The following is a 13,885-nucleotide window of genomic DNA, read 5'->3' on the forward strand; positions in this document are numbered from 1 at the left end:
ATAAGAAATTCCCTAATTTTTTCTAAGGTGACTCTACCTGTTGCATTCTCACCAGCAATGAATGAGAATTTTTGTTTCTCTGCATTCTTTCCAGCAATTAGTATTTATTTTCAAAACATTTTAGCTATTGTAATGTAGCTATTGTATTGTAATGTAATAGGTACATTAATTCTTAGCGTTTCTTTTTTTTTTTTTCTTTTTGGCCATACTGCATGGCTTGTGGGATGTTAGTTCCCTGAGCAGGGCTTGAACCCATGCCCCTTACAATGGAAGTGTGGAGTCTTAACCACTGGACCACCAAGGAATTCCCCTCTTAGTTGTCTTAATTAGCATTTCTCTAATAGATATTACTTTAAAAAAATTTTTTAATATGGAGGGTATCTACTGTTCATACTGTACTTGTTATGCTATGTAAATCCTGTCCTCTCTTGATATTTGAGGACTCTCTTCGTAAATAGAAGGAAAATCACTTTGTTTTCATTACAGGTTTTAAACCTTGTTGTAATATATTAATTAGCATGTGACTTAATGGGCTTTCCCTGATGGCTCAGCAGGGAAAGAATCTGCCTGGAGTGCAGGAGAGACAGGAGATGTGGGTTTGATCCCTGGTTTGGAAAGACCCCCTGGAGGAGGAAAATGACAACCCGCTCCAGTATTCTTGCCTGAAAATTCCCATGGACAGAGGAGCCTGGTGGGCTACAGTCCATGGTGTCACAAAGAGTTGGACATGACTGAGCAACTGAGCAAGCAAGCAAAAGTGTTGCAAGTATTACTGCCTATTAAGAAAATTAGCTTACAAACATGCTTTCTAAAATGTGAATAGGTTATAACCTCCAAGCACACAAAAGTTGATGATTGTGGCTGTTATTTAAATACACATTTTGAAAAATGCGTGATTTTTAGACTATATTTCTGGAAGGTTACAGAAGAACCCCATTATGGTGGTTGCCTCTGGACTGAAAAGTTGTTAACAGTGGGACAAGAGTGGAAAGGAAACTTGTTTTTCACTCTTTATTTTAAACTAGGCAAATATCTTTCTTTTAAAAATTGAAATAACTACAAACAAATAGCTTAAAAGCTAATTTCCAGCTTTTAATTAAGCAGCTCTGAGTAGGGAATCATGAATTTATAAATTTAACAACAAAAATGTTAACTTCTTAGGTTTCCTTAAGAATTTGTTGTTATGAATGTCATGATAGAATGTAGAATTCTGTCCTGAAGGAATGCATAGCATCAATATTTACCAGTTTTTGCTGGTAATTACTACAGTTTTCACATTAACTAGACTCATAATAATCTAGTTTCTCTTTGTCTCTAAATGATGTTTTTGGATCCATTCCCCTTGATGACAAACAACGGGCATGTTCCCACAGAGATTCTCACGAGTTATTTTACATCACTCATGGGGCAAAACACATCTTATTTCCTCACATGATGCTCAGTTTCATTCTCTAAAGAACCAGTGACCCAAATTCTGTGTGTAACAGGAACTTGAAATTTTGTGGCATCGGAGGACTTTGATCTTGAAGCCAGCCCAACAGCAAATGGAAACCAGTCTTCCAAGTCAAAGTCCTTCAGTGACCCTTATCCTTGGGCATCATTTCCCACTCACCTACTTCCTACAGTTTCCATCTTATCATCTGGCTTTCAGACCTCACTGTCTCCCCTTCGGACTGCCTCGAGACCTGCAATCTTCTGTCTTGTGCAGCTTGGAAAGAGCAGGACTCTGTAGGAGTGAAACAGAAAGACTTCTATTCTTCTCCACCCCCCACCCGCCCCAATTACACACCCCCAACGCACCCAGGCATATTGATTGAAATGTCAGTAACTCTTTCAACATCCTCCTGTCACTCTAAATCTTAACAACAGCCTCAATTCCATCACTAAAATTTCAAAACACTTCAACAGCCAGCATTCTGAATGTCATAATGTTAAAGCTCTAGTTTTCTGCTGGGAAGCCTTAAATTGGGCAGGGGGCAGTGTGGCCAACTTCTCCCTTTTTGTAATGTACGCTTCTCCCCTTCTGTCTTGATATGCCTGGCTGCCTCCAAATCTCCCAGAATTTGTCCTCTCTCCCTGAGGCAGTGCGAATCTGGCACTGACATCCTCTGGGCACTTTGGGCTTGGTAACTATTTAAATCTCATTCTCCACATCTTGTCCTTGAGATTCTGTATCTTGTGCTCTTGCTATGTAGAGGGGTTTGGTTCATTAAGTGTTTGTTTTTTTATCTGATGGGTGTATCTTTGGTTACATATTCTGCCTGCTCTGTGTTAATGTTACTCTGATAATTTCTCTCGTTCTTCCTTTTCCCTTGTGGTATTCCATATATGTGTGTATGTATATATTTTTATATTGTTGTTGTGAAAGTCACTCAGTCGTGTCCAACTTTGCAACCCCATGGACTATAGAGTCCATGGAATTCTCCAGGCCAGAATACTGGAGTAGGTAGCCGTTCCCTTCTCCAGGGGATCTTCCCAACCCAGGGATCGTACCCAGGTCTCCCACATTGCAAGCGGATTCTTTACCAGCTGAGCACCAGGGAAGCCCATATATATATACATATATAGTGGTGGTGGTTTAGTCAATCAGTCATGCAGTCATGTCCGACTCTTTTGTGACCCCATGGACTGTAGGGGTCCATGGGATTTCCCAGGCAAGAATACTGGAGTGGGCATTTCCTTCTCCAGGGAATCTTTCAGACCCGGGGATCAAACCCAGGTCTCTGCATTGCAGGCAGATTCCTTACCTACTGAGCCACCAGCAAAGCCCAAATATTCATTTATAATACATATTCTAGTACAGTTTCTAAAACCCATCTTTGAAAGAAATGAGTTCCTTGATCTGTTGTTCCTATTTGCAAGAGGTCCTTGGAGAGAAGGTTGTATGTACTTGATAATGTTGTATCCCAGTAATTTTTCTTATGATTGAAGGTTTTTTAGATACACATACATCTATAATTTTAGCCTTTGCTACTTTTTAGCCAACTGAGATTAATAGCTGTAGAAACTGCTGTGGGATGTTTTGCCTCCACTCTGCCTCACTGCAAGATTTTTTTTTCTCACAGAAATGGCTTGTCAGTATAATTTCTTGCTCAGCCCTGCCTTCACTGCTTTTCTTCAGATTCAGACTCAAACAGGAGAGACTGTCCCCTTGACTTTTTATGACAGAACACACTTCTGGTTTTCCTCAGACACATCTGGTGCTTCTTTTGTGTCTCCTTTTTAAGCTTCTTTTCCTTTCTTCAGCCACCAACAGGTAGTCTGAATCGTTTAATGATTTTTCGCGGTTGTGCCGGATCTTCGTCGCTGTACTCGGGCTTTCTCTAGTTGCGGCGCGCGGGGGCTGCTCTCTGGTGTGGCGCTCAGGCTGACTGCGGAGGCTTCTCTTGTTGCTGAGTGCGGGCTCTAGGCGCTCGGGCTTCAGTGCTTGCGGCTCCCGGGCTCTGGAGCAATGGCTCAGAAGTTGTGGAGCATGGGCTTGGTTGCTCTGAGGCACTGGGATTTTCCTGGACCAGGGATCGAACCCGTGTCCCCTGAATTGGCGGATTCACATCCACTGCACCCCCAAGGAAGTCCCTGGTTGTTTCTTAAAGAGTGAGCTGCTTGGGGCACAGAGTGAAGTTTCCATTAAAAGGGGCATTTGATTCTGCTCCTAATTTTTATTTCCACACTTCTCTGAGATTGGGGGTTAATATGCTCACGGAATCATAGGGAAAGTGACCTTCCTCCTGAATTTCTCAGGTGCCAAATTAAGCATTTAAAAATTAACGGTGCTCATGGACTAGATGAATTAAAAAGGACAACAGAGAAATAGCTTTATAATAGAAAAAAAATTCCAGAGAAATGAGGTAAAATGAATTTTTAAAATATTCTGATATAATAAATGCTATTCTTTAGAAAGTTATTCTTTTATTATGAAACCCAGAATCATAGGCTCAAGGAAAGTTAATTAAAATCTAGGAAATGTCTGTTAATCTAAAATGAATTGCAGTTTGGGGAGATCGAAACTTGTTAAGTTTAATATATTAAAAATTGGGACTATCTGCCTAGCAGTTAAATTTTTTATGCTGTATGTTTCCTATTGAATCAGTCAGAAAATGGATAACTGCAAATCAGATGTGATTTATGAAATAAATGATTATTGCTAATGCCATAATTAATCTAATTAATGTAACATAATAATTCCTTTATTTTTGTAAATAGGAACTTGGAAGGGGCAGCTTTACATAGCACTCATCTGCCTATTTGCAATTATTTTAAAATGTAAATTTAGGTCTAACATACAGTGTCAGACTTTATTTTGGGGGGCTCCAAAATCACTGCAGATGGTGATTGTAGCCATGAAATTAAAAGACACTCCTTGGAAGGAAAGTTATGACCAACTAGATAGCATATTCAAAAGCAGAGATAGTACCTTGCCAACAAAGGTCCATCTAGTCAAGGCTATGGTTTTTCCAGTGGTCATATATGTATGTGAGTTGGACTGTGAAGAAAGCTGAGCACCAAATAATTGATGCTTTTGAACTGTGGTGTTGGAGAAGACTCTTGAGAGTCCCTTGGAATGCAAGGAGGTCTAACCAGGACATCCTAAAAGAGTTCAGTCCTGGGTGTTCATTGGAAGGACTGATGCTAAAGCGGAAACTCCAAATACTTTGGCCACCTCATGCGAAGAGTTGATTCATTGGAAAAGACACTGATGCTGGGATTGGGGGCAGGAGGAGAAGGGGACGACAGAGAATGAGATGGCTAGATGGCATCACCAACTCGATGGACATGAGTTTGGGTGAACTCCGGGAGTTGGTGATGGACAGGGAGGCCTGCGTGCTGTGATTCATGGGGTCACAAAGAGTCGGACACAACTGAGCGACTGAACTAACTGAACTGACAGGAATTTGGAATTGGGTACTTTTCACAAACATATACCTTTATTTGTCAGTTATAATTCATTTAAAATTTAAGCCTAGGGACTTTCCTGGCGGTCCAGTGGTTTAGACTTCGCCTTCCAAGGTAGGGGACGAATCCTGGTTGGGAAGCTAAGATTCCACATGCCAAAACACGAAACAGAAACAATATTGTAACAAATTCAATAAAGACTTTAAAAATGGTCCACTTAAAAAAAAAGACTTTAAAATGTAAACTTAGGTCCACCATTTGAACATGTTCATCAATCTCAGATTTGTATCTTCAGCCAAAATTTCTCTCTGAGCCTTAGCCCCAGACGTTTGACCTCAGTGTGTTCTGAGCTCCCCTACCCTCCCCAACGTGATGCTTCTATCAACTTCCTTGTCGCAAGAGATGGCATTACCATCAGCCACACCCAAGCCATGACACACAGACTTGTTCCCAACCTCATCCTCTCCCTCATTCTCTACGTCCAATGAACTGCTGTGTCCTCTCAATACTGTCTCCTCCACATGAATTTGTCTTCTTTCTCCTTTTGCCCTGATACTTCCAGAACTCCAGACTGCTCTGGTGGCTAGTCTGGTTTACCACAAAAATGATCTTATGGGTCTAACCCTTGTGCGACCTCACCTCCAACTGAGTTGCCACACTACAGTCAGAGTTTCCATCTAAGCATTGACATACATACACTGCTGTGTGGCACAGGGAGCTGAGCTCGGTGCTCTCTGTTGACCTAAATGGGGCAGGGGAGGGGAGGGAGATTCCAGAGGGAGGAGACAGGTATACATGTAGCTGATTCACTGTGCTATACGCAGAAACTAACACAACATTGTAATTATACTCCAATTAAAAAAAAAAAGGTTTTAAGAAGAAGAAGAAACTAATAGAAAAATTATCCAAAGTAAGTTCTGTCATCGATCAGAATTTTGCCAAGTCTTGATCAAAGTTGTGATCGAAAGCTCGATTATCATAGACTCTCAGAAGTCGGTAAGAAGCAAAAAGCAATTAATCTTAACCCATGGGGAAAAAAAATAAGAGTAAAATGCAAAGTAGTTCAAGTTGCTTCCCCGTTGGCCCCTCTTTCCCCCCCAAAGAAAGTCTAAACTCCCAGCAAGCTCTTCATTCTGAATTTTATCTTAGACTCATCTCCCACCTGCCTTAACCCCGCACTCTGAGTTCAGCTTTCAACAGGACCACGGTCTTCTCCAGTGCTTTGTGCTTTCTCTCACATCTGAGTCTTTATGTGAACTGCCCTCTGCCTGGAATGTCCCCTCCCACACATGCCTTCAGGACAAGCCTAGCCTGTCCTTCAGGATTCCAGCTAGCTTTCTTCCCTGAAGCCCCCTGAACCCCCCCTGAAGCCTGGAAGTTGCTCCCCTAGCTCACAGGGCACTGCCTACTGTATTGTGTTATACAAGCTATGGGTGGAGATTGATTGCTGATTATCTCATGATACCCATTCTCTCCTCCTTTCACATAATAGAGCCCCACATCTTTAGCTGCCACGTTAAAGTGAAGTTGTGTCTGACTCTTTGCAACCCCACGGAAGTCTACCAGGCTTCTCCATTCATGGGATTTTCCAGGCAAGAGTACTGGAGTGGGTTGCCATTTCCTGCTCCAGGAGATCTCCCCAACCCAGGGATCATATCTGGGTCTCCTGCATTGCAGGCGGCTTCTTCACCGACTACACAAGGGAGGAGGAAGGTGGAAGAAGGAAGTTTATCTCCTAAGACAGGCTGCTTAATGCAGATGTAGACACACTGGAAGGGAGGGAGGAGGCCTATCTGGGCAGAGAAAAATTTTATGTTAAATTTTTCTTGTCTTGCCATAAAATACGAATTTTATTTCATCATTTGTAAGATACTTTTTTATAATGGGCTATAAATCCAACTTGCCTGCACTTCACTGCAGAGGGTGTTGTTAGCTACTTTTTCCCCAGTCCCATCTTCCAAGACTGTTTACTACACAAAACATCCTGAAAAGGGTGGTCTGCTACCAACGGCCAGAGGAAGGCTTAGCTTACAGTTCAATTCAGTCGCTCAGTCGTGTCCGACTATTTGCGACCCCATGAATCGCAGCACGCCAGGCCTCCCTGTTCATCACCATCTCCCAGAGTTCACTCAGACTCACGTCCGTCGAGTCCGTGATGCCATCCAGCCATCTCATCCTCAGTCGTCCCCTTCTCCTCCTGCCCGCAGTCCCTCCCAGCATCAGAGTCTTTTCCAATGAGTCAACTCTTCTCATGAGGTGGCCAAAGTACTGGAGTTTCAGCTTTAGCATCATTCCCTCCAAAGAAATCCCAGGGTTGATCTCCTTCAGAATGGACTGGTTTGATCTCCTTGCAGTCCAAGTGACTCTCAAGAGTCTTCTCCAACACCATAGTTCCAAAGCATCAATTCTTCGGCACTCAGCCTTCTTCACAGTCCAACTCTCACATCCATACATGACAACTGGAAAAACCATAGCCTTAACTAGACGGACCTTAGTTGGCAAAGCAATATCTCTCCTTTTGAATATGCTATCTAGGTTGGTCATAACTTTTCTTCCAAGGAGTAAGCGTCTTTTAATTTCATGGCTGCAATCACCATCTGCAGTGATTTTGGAGCCCAAAAAATTAAGTCTGACACTGTTTCCACTGTTTCCCCATCTATTTCCCATGAAGTGATGGGACCAGATGCCATGATCTTTGTTTTCTGAATGTTGAACTTTAAGCCAACTTTTTCGCTCTCCTCTTTCACTTTCATCAAGAGGCTTTTTAGCTCTTCTTCACTTTCTGCCATAAGAGTGGTGTCATCTGCATATCTGAGGTTATTGCTGTTTCTCCCGGCAATCTTGATTCCAGCTTGTGTTTCTTCCAGTCCAACGTTTCTCATGATGTACTCTGTATATAAGTTAAATAAGCAGTTAATTAGCTTACAAGACAAGCAGAAAAGCGGAAGCCTCATGGAGAACTGTCTCCCAAGAGATAGCAGTATTCTGTCCCTTGAGGCTACTTGAATATTAAGAACTTTCCAGAGTAATGATAAGACTGGAGAAACACTTTTATACCTCAGCGTGTAATCTGAGGGCTTCCCTGGTACCTCAGTTGGTAAAGAATCCTCCTGCAGTGCCGGTCACTCGGGTTTGAACCCTGATTTGGGAAGATGCCCTGGAATAGGAAATGGCAACCCACTCCCTGGCAACCCACTCCAGTATTCTTGCCTGGGAAATTCCATGGACAGAGGAGCCTGGTAGGCTATAGTCCATGGAGTCACAAAGATTTGGACACGACTGAGGGACTAACACTTTGGCTTTGATAAGTGGTTAAGACCCTGCCCTTCTAATTCAGGGAGTGTGGGTTCAACCCCTGGTTGGGGAACTAAGAGCTCATGAGCCTTGTGTCATGGCCCAAAAATGAAAGAAATTGTTGGAATTGCTAGCCAAGAATCAAGGAATTTGGATAGCCTTTGAAACCATATCTATACCTTCTACTATTTGTTGTGGTCTGGGCGTGGGTTGGAAAAGAATTTCCAGACATGAGGCAGAATGAGAGGGAAATAAAGTTTATTAGAGTGGGAGATGCTGTTAGAACAACGAGCCTAATCAAGGGAGAAGTGACATTTAACAGGGGTTCTTAGTCCCTAGTACCCAGGGTACAAGGAGTGGGATAGGGGTCTTGCAGGTCATATGCTGATTGGATGAGGCACGTATACTGGGTTGGGGGAAGAGTAAGGCAAATACCTTCTCTCTTTGGGGTAGGAGGGGAGACAGGTTATGCTGCTCAGGAGGACCTGAAATCCATTAAGAGTTACAGTATGGGGGAGGGAAGGACGATAAGGGTCTGGTTTTTCTGTTCCTACATTCCAAGACCCTCCTTGGTTTTAATCTGCTCTGATGTTGGGAAAGATTGAGGGCAGGAGAAGTGGGTGACAGAAGATGAGATGGTTGGATGGTATCACTGACTCAATGGACATGAGTTCGAGCAAACTCTAGGAGATAGTGGAGGACAGAGGAGCCTGGCGTGCTGAGTCCATGGGGTTACAGTCAGACATGACTTGGAGACTGTACAACAACAAAAGAAAGTGGAAAACCCAACAGATGTAGCAGAAGTAGTCGAAGGCAATTAGCTGGGACAGGCAGGAGCCACAAAGGATAGTCATTATGCAAATACAGGACCATGAAATGCCAGTTTTCCTTGCAGAGATAACCTCAGAACTGGTTTTACACCAAAAGGAAAGGAAGATAAATGCATAATGTTTTCTTTCAGCACAATTCACCCATTCACATCAAGTTGTCACCATTAAACAAGCTAATAGATTTTTCTTAACAGTTAAAACTGGCAGATGGTTTCTGATGTAAATGAAGTTCTTACATTCTGGCTTGGTCTCCTTTTGGCATCTCTCTTCTCAACTTTGAAGGTTTTCTCCTAAGTTTTAGGGCCAAGGACACACAAGAAAATAAACAAGGAAAATAATCTTTTAAAAATGTAGTAGTCCATTTCACACCAATTTTGCATCTCATGAGCTGTAACATGTATTTGCAGAGGCAAAGAATATCTGTTTTATTTTCACCTCTTAATCCAGATGGCAATAAATGGCTTTTTCTTCTTCTCACAATCTCTTTCTAGAACCCACCCAGGTTAGTGTTACCTTGCCTAAGGCACTTTATAGGAAACATTCAAGGACCTTATATGATTAGGGTGTGTGCAGGACCTGCACCCAAGTACTACATTTTGGACTCTTGTTGACTATTATGGCTACTCCATTTCTTCTAAGGGATTCCTGCCCACAGTAGTAGATAAAATGGTCATCTGAGTTAAATTCACCCATTCCAGTCCATTTCAGTTTGCTGATTCCTAAAATGTCAATGTTCACTCTTGCCATCTCCTGCTTGACCACTTCCAATTTGCCTTGATTCATGGACCTAACATTCCAGGTTCCTATGCAATATTGTTCTTTACAGCATCAGACTTTGCTTTCATCACCAGTCATATCCACAACTGGGTGTTGTTTTTGCTTTGGCTCCATCTCTTCATTCTTTCTGAAGTTATTTCTCTACTCTTCTCAGGCAGCATATTGGGCATCTACTGACCTGGGGAGTTCATCTTTCAGTATCCTATCTTTTTGCCTTTTCATGCTGTTCATGGGTTTCTCAAGGCAAGAATACTGAAGTGGTTTGCCATTCCTTTCTCCAGTGGACCATGTTTTGTCAAAGTAATGCTCAAAATTCTCCAAGCCAGGCTTCAACAATACATGAACTGTGAACTTCCAGTTGTTCAAGCTGGATTTAGAAAAGGCAGAGGAGCCAAAGATCAAGTTGCCAACATCTGTTGGATCATCAAAAAAGCAAGAGAGTTCCAGAAAAACATCTATTTCTGCTTCGTTGACTATGCCAAAGCCTTTGACTGTGTGGATCACAACAAACTGGAAAAGTCTTCAAGAGATGGGAGTACCAGACCACCTGACCTGCCTCCTGAGAAATCTCTATGCAAGTCAAGAAGCAACAGTTAGAACTGAACATGGAAAACACTGGTTCCAAATCAGGAAAGCAGTACATCAAGGCTGTATATTGTCACCCTGCTTATTTAACTTATATGCAGAGTACATCATGAGAAACGCTGGACTGGATGAAGCACAACCTGGAGTCAAGGTTGCTGGGAGAAATATCAATAACCTCAGATACGCAGATGACACCACACTTATGACAGAAAGTGAAGAACTAAAGAGCCTCTTGATGAAAGTGAAAGAGGAGAGTGAAAAACTTGGCTTAAAACTCAACATTCAGAAAACTAAGATCACGGCATCTGGTCCCATCACTTCATGGCAAATACATGGGGAAACAATGGAAACAGTGACAGAATTTATTTTGAGGGGCTCCAAAATCACTGCAGATGGTGACTGCAGCCATGAAATTAAAAGATGCTTGCTCCTTGGAAGAAAAGTTATGACCAACCTAGATAGCATATTAAAAAGCAGAGATATTACTTTGCCAACAAAGGTCCATCTAGTCAAAGCTATGGTTTTTCCAGTGATCATGTATAGATGTGGGAGTAGGACTATAAAGAAAGCTGAGCGCTGAAGAATTGATGCTTTTGAACTGTGGTGTTGGAGAAGACTCTTGAGAGTCCTTTGGACAGCAAGGAGATCTTATATGATTAGTCCATCCTAAAGGAAATCAGTCCTGAATATTCATTGGAAGGACTGATGTTGAAGCTGAAACACCAAAACTTTGGCCACCTGATGCAAAGAACTGATTTACTGGAAAAGACCCTGATGCTGGGAAAGATTGAAGGCAGGAGAAGAAGGGAATGACAGAGGATGAGATGGTTGCATGGCATCACCAACTCGATGGACATGAGTTTGAGTAAACTCCAGGAGTTGGTGATGGACAGGGAAGCCTGGTGTGCTGCAGTCCATGGGTTGCAAAGAGTTGGATATGACTGAGCAACTGAACTGAACTGAACTGAACCGAGGACGTGCACTCATTTAATCGGGTCTCAGGCAATTCCTTAATGAGCTTCTCTGGTTCCTTTATTCTAACCTCAGTTGATCTTCTCTGTAATAAAGAATGCTAACTCCATTTGTTGGGGATTGTGGTTCTGTAAGAGTCGGACACAACTGAGCGACTAAACTGAACTGTGGTTCTGTAAAGAGCTCAAATATATTATTATGTGTATCCCTTGAGGGGGAACCAGGACCCTGCCTAATGGGGTCCTCTTGGCTGCTCCTCTCTTGTCTCTGCATCCCCTCCCTTCCCTGATTAGCAACTCTTAGAATCTGCCCTTTAGAACTCAGGAAAGATCACGGCGTCTGGAGTCTGTTCCCTACAAACAAGGAATGGGGAACATGGAAAGGCCCTGTAGCCCCTTGAGTTCTGCTTAGTTTCCTAAAGTTGGGAGCTGGGAGACACTCAGAGAAAGTTCAGAGAAGGAAAGAAAATTCTTTGATTGGCTATCACCTAGCACCTAGGTGGCTGTTTGTGACCTGCTGTCCTTGGCATTTTGATTTGTCACCTTGAGGCATGTACATCACACTGGTTTCTAATGCAGGAAGGCAGGACATCTGAGCCACCTCTGTCTAATGGCCTCCTTGTTTAATTTAACAGGAGTCACAGGCCAAAGAGAGCTGGGGGGTCCCCCCTGGGAAATGAGGGAACTGCTTTCCTCTGTTCTCGTCTTGCTTCTCCAGCCTGCATCTCTTCCTCTCCATCAACCATGGCCTCCAGTTCAATTCAGTTCAGTTGCTCAGTTGTGTCTGACTTCTGACCCTATGGATGGGAGCACGCCAGGTTTTCCTGTGCATCACCAATTCCCGGAGCTTGCTCAAACTCATGTCTATCGAGTTGATGATGCCATGCAACCATCTCATTCTCTGTCAACCCCTTCTCTTCCTGCCTTCAATCTTTCCCAGCATGGGGGTCTTTTCCAGAGAGTCAGTTCTTTGCATCAGGTAGCCATAGTATTGGCGTTTCAGCTTCAACATCAGTCCTTCCAATGAATATTCAGGACTGATCTCCTTTAGGATGGACCAGTTGGATCTCCTTGCTGTCCAAGGGGCTCTCGAGAATCTTCTCCAACACCACAGTTTAAAAGCATCAATTCTTCGGTGCTCAGCTTTCTTTACAGTCCAACTCTCACATCCATACATGACCACTGGAAAAACCATAGCTTTGACTAGATGGACCTTTGTTGGCAAAGTAATGTCTCTGCTTTTCCTCTTTCACTTTCATCAAGAGGCTCTTTAATTCTTCACTTTCTGCCATAAGTGTGGTGTCATCTGCATAACCGAGGTTATTGATATTTCTCCCAGCAGTCTTGATTCCAGCTTGTGCTTCATCCAGTCCAGCGTTTCTCATGATGCAGTCTGCATATAAGTTAATTAAGCAGGGTGACAATATACAGCCGTGACGTACTGCTTTCCTGATTTGGAACCGGTCTGTTGTTCCATGTCCAGTTCTAACTGTTGCTTCTTGACCTACATACAGATTTCTCAGGAGGCAGGTCAGGTGGTCTGGTATTCCCATCTCTTGAAGACTTTTCCAGTTTGTTGTGATCCACACAGTCAAAGGCTCTGGCATAGTCAACAAAGCAGAAATAGATGTTTTTCTGGAACTCTCTCGCTTTTTCAATGATCCAACAGATGTTGACAACTTGATCTCTGGTTCCTCTGCCTTTTCTAAATCCAGCTTGAACATCTGGAAGTTCATGGTTCACGTACTGTTGAACCTGGCTTGGAGAATTTTAAGTATTACTTTGCTAGCGTGTGAGATGAGTGCAATTGTGCAGTAGTTTGAACATTCTTTGGCATTGCCCTTCTTTGGAATTGGAATGAAAAGTGACCTTTTCCAGTCCTGTGGCCACTGCTGAGTTTTCCAAATTTGCTGGCATATTGAGTGCAGCACTTTCACAGCATCATCTTTTAGGACTTGAAACAGCTCAACTGGAATACCTCCCCTAGCTTTGTTCCTAGTGATGCTTCCTAAGGCTTCTTGACTTCACATTTCAGGATGTCTGGATCTAGGTGAGTGATCACACCATTGTGGTTATCTGGGTCATGAAGATCTTTTATATATAGTTCTTCTGTGTATTTGTTGCCAGCTCTTCTTAATATCTTCTGCTTCTGTTAGGTTCCTACCACTTCTGTCCTTTATTGTGTTCATCCTTGCAGGAAATATTCCCTTGGCATCTCTAATTTTCTTGAAGAGATCTCTAGTCTTTCCCATTCTGTTGTTTTCCTCTATTTCTTTGCATTGATCACTGAGGAAGGCTTTCTTGTCTCTCCTTCCTATTCTTTGGAACTCTGAATTCAAATGGATATGTCTTTCCTTTTCTCCTTTGCTTTTTGCTTCTCTTCTTTTCACAGCTATTTGTAAGGCCTCCTCAGAAAACCATTTTGCCTCTTTGAACTTCTTTTTCTTGGGGATGGTCTTGATCACTGCCTCCTATACAATGTCACAAACCTCTGTCCATAGTTCATCAGGCACTCTGTCTATCAGATCTAATCCC

Source organism: Capricornis sumatraensis, chromosome 21 (assembly GCF_032405125.1).
Source record: "Capricornis sumatraensis isolate serow.1 chromosome 21, serow.2, whole genome shotgun sequence".
Taxonomy (NCBI): Eukaryota; Metazoa; Chordata; class Mammalia; order Artiodactyla; family Bovidae; genus Capricornis; species Capricornis sumatraensis.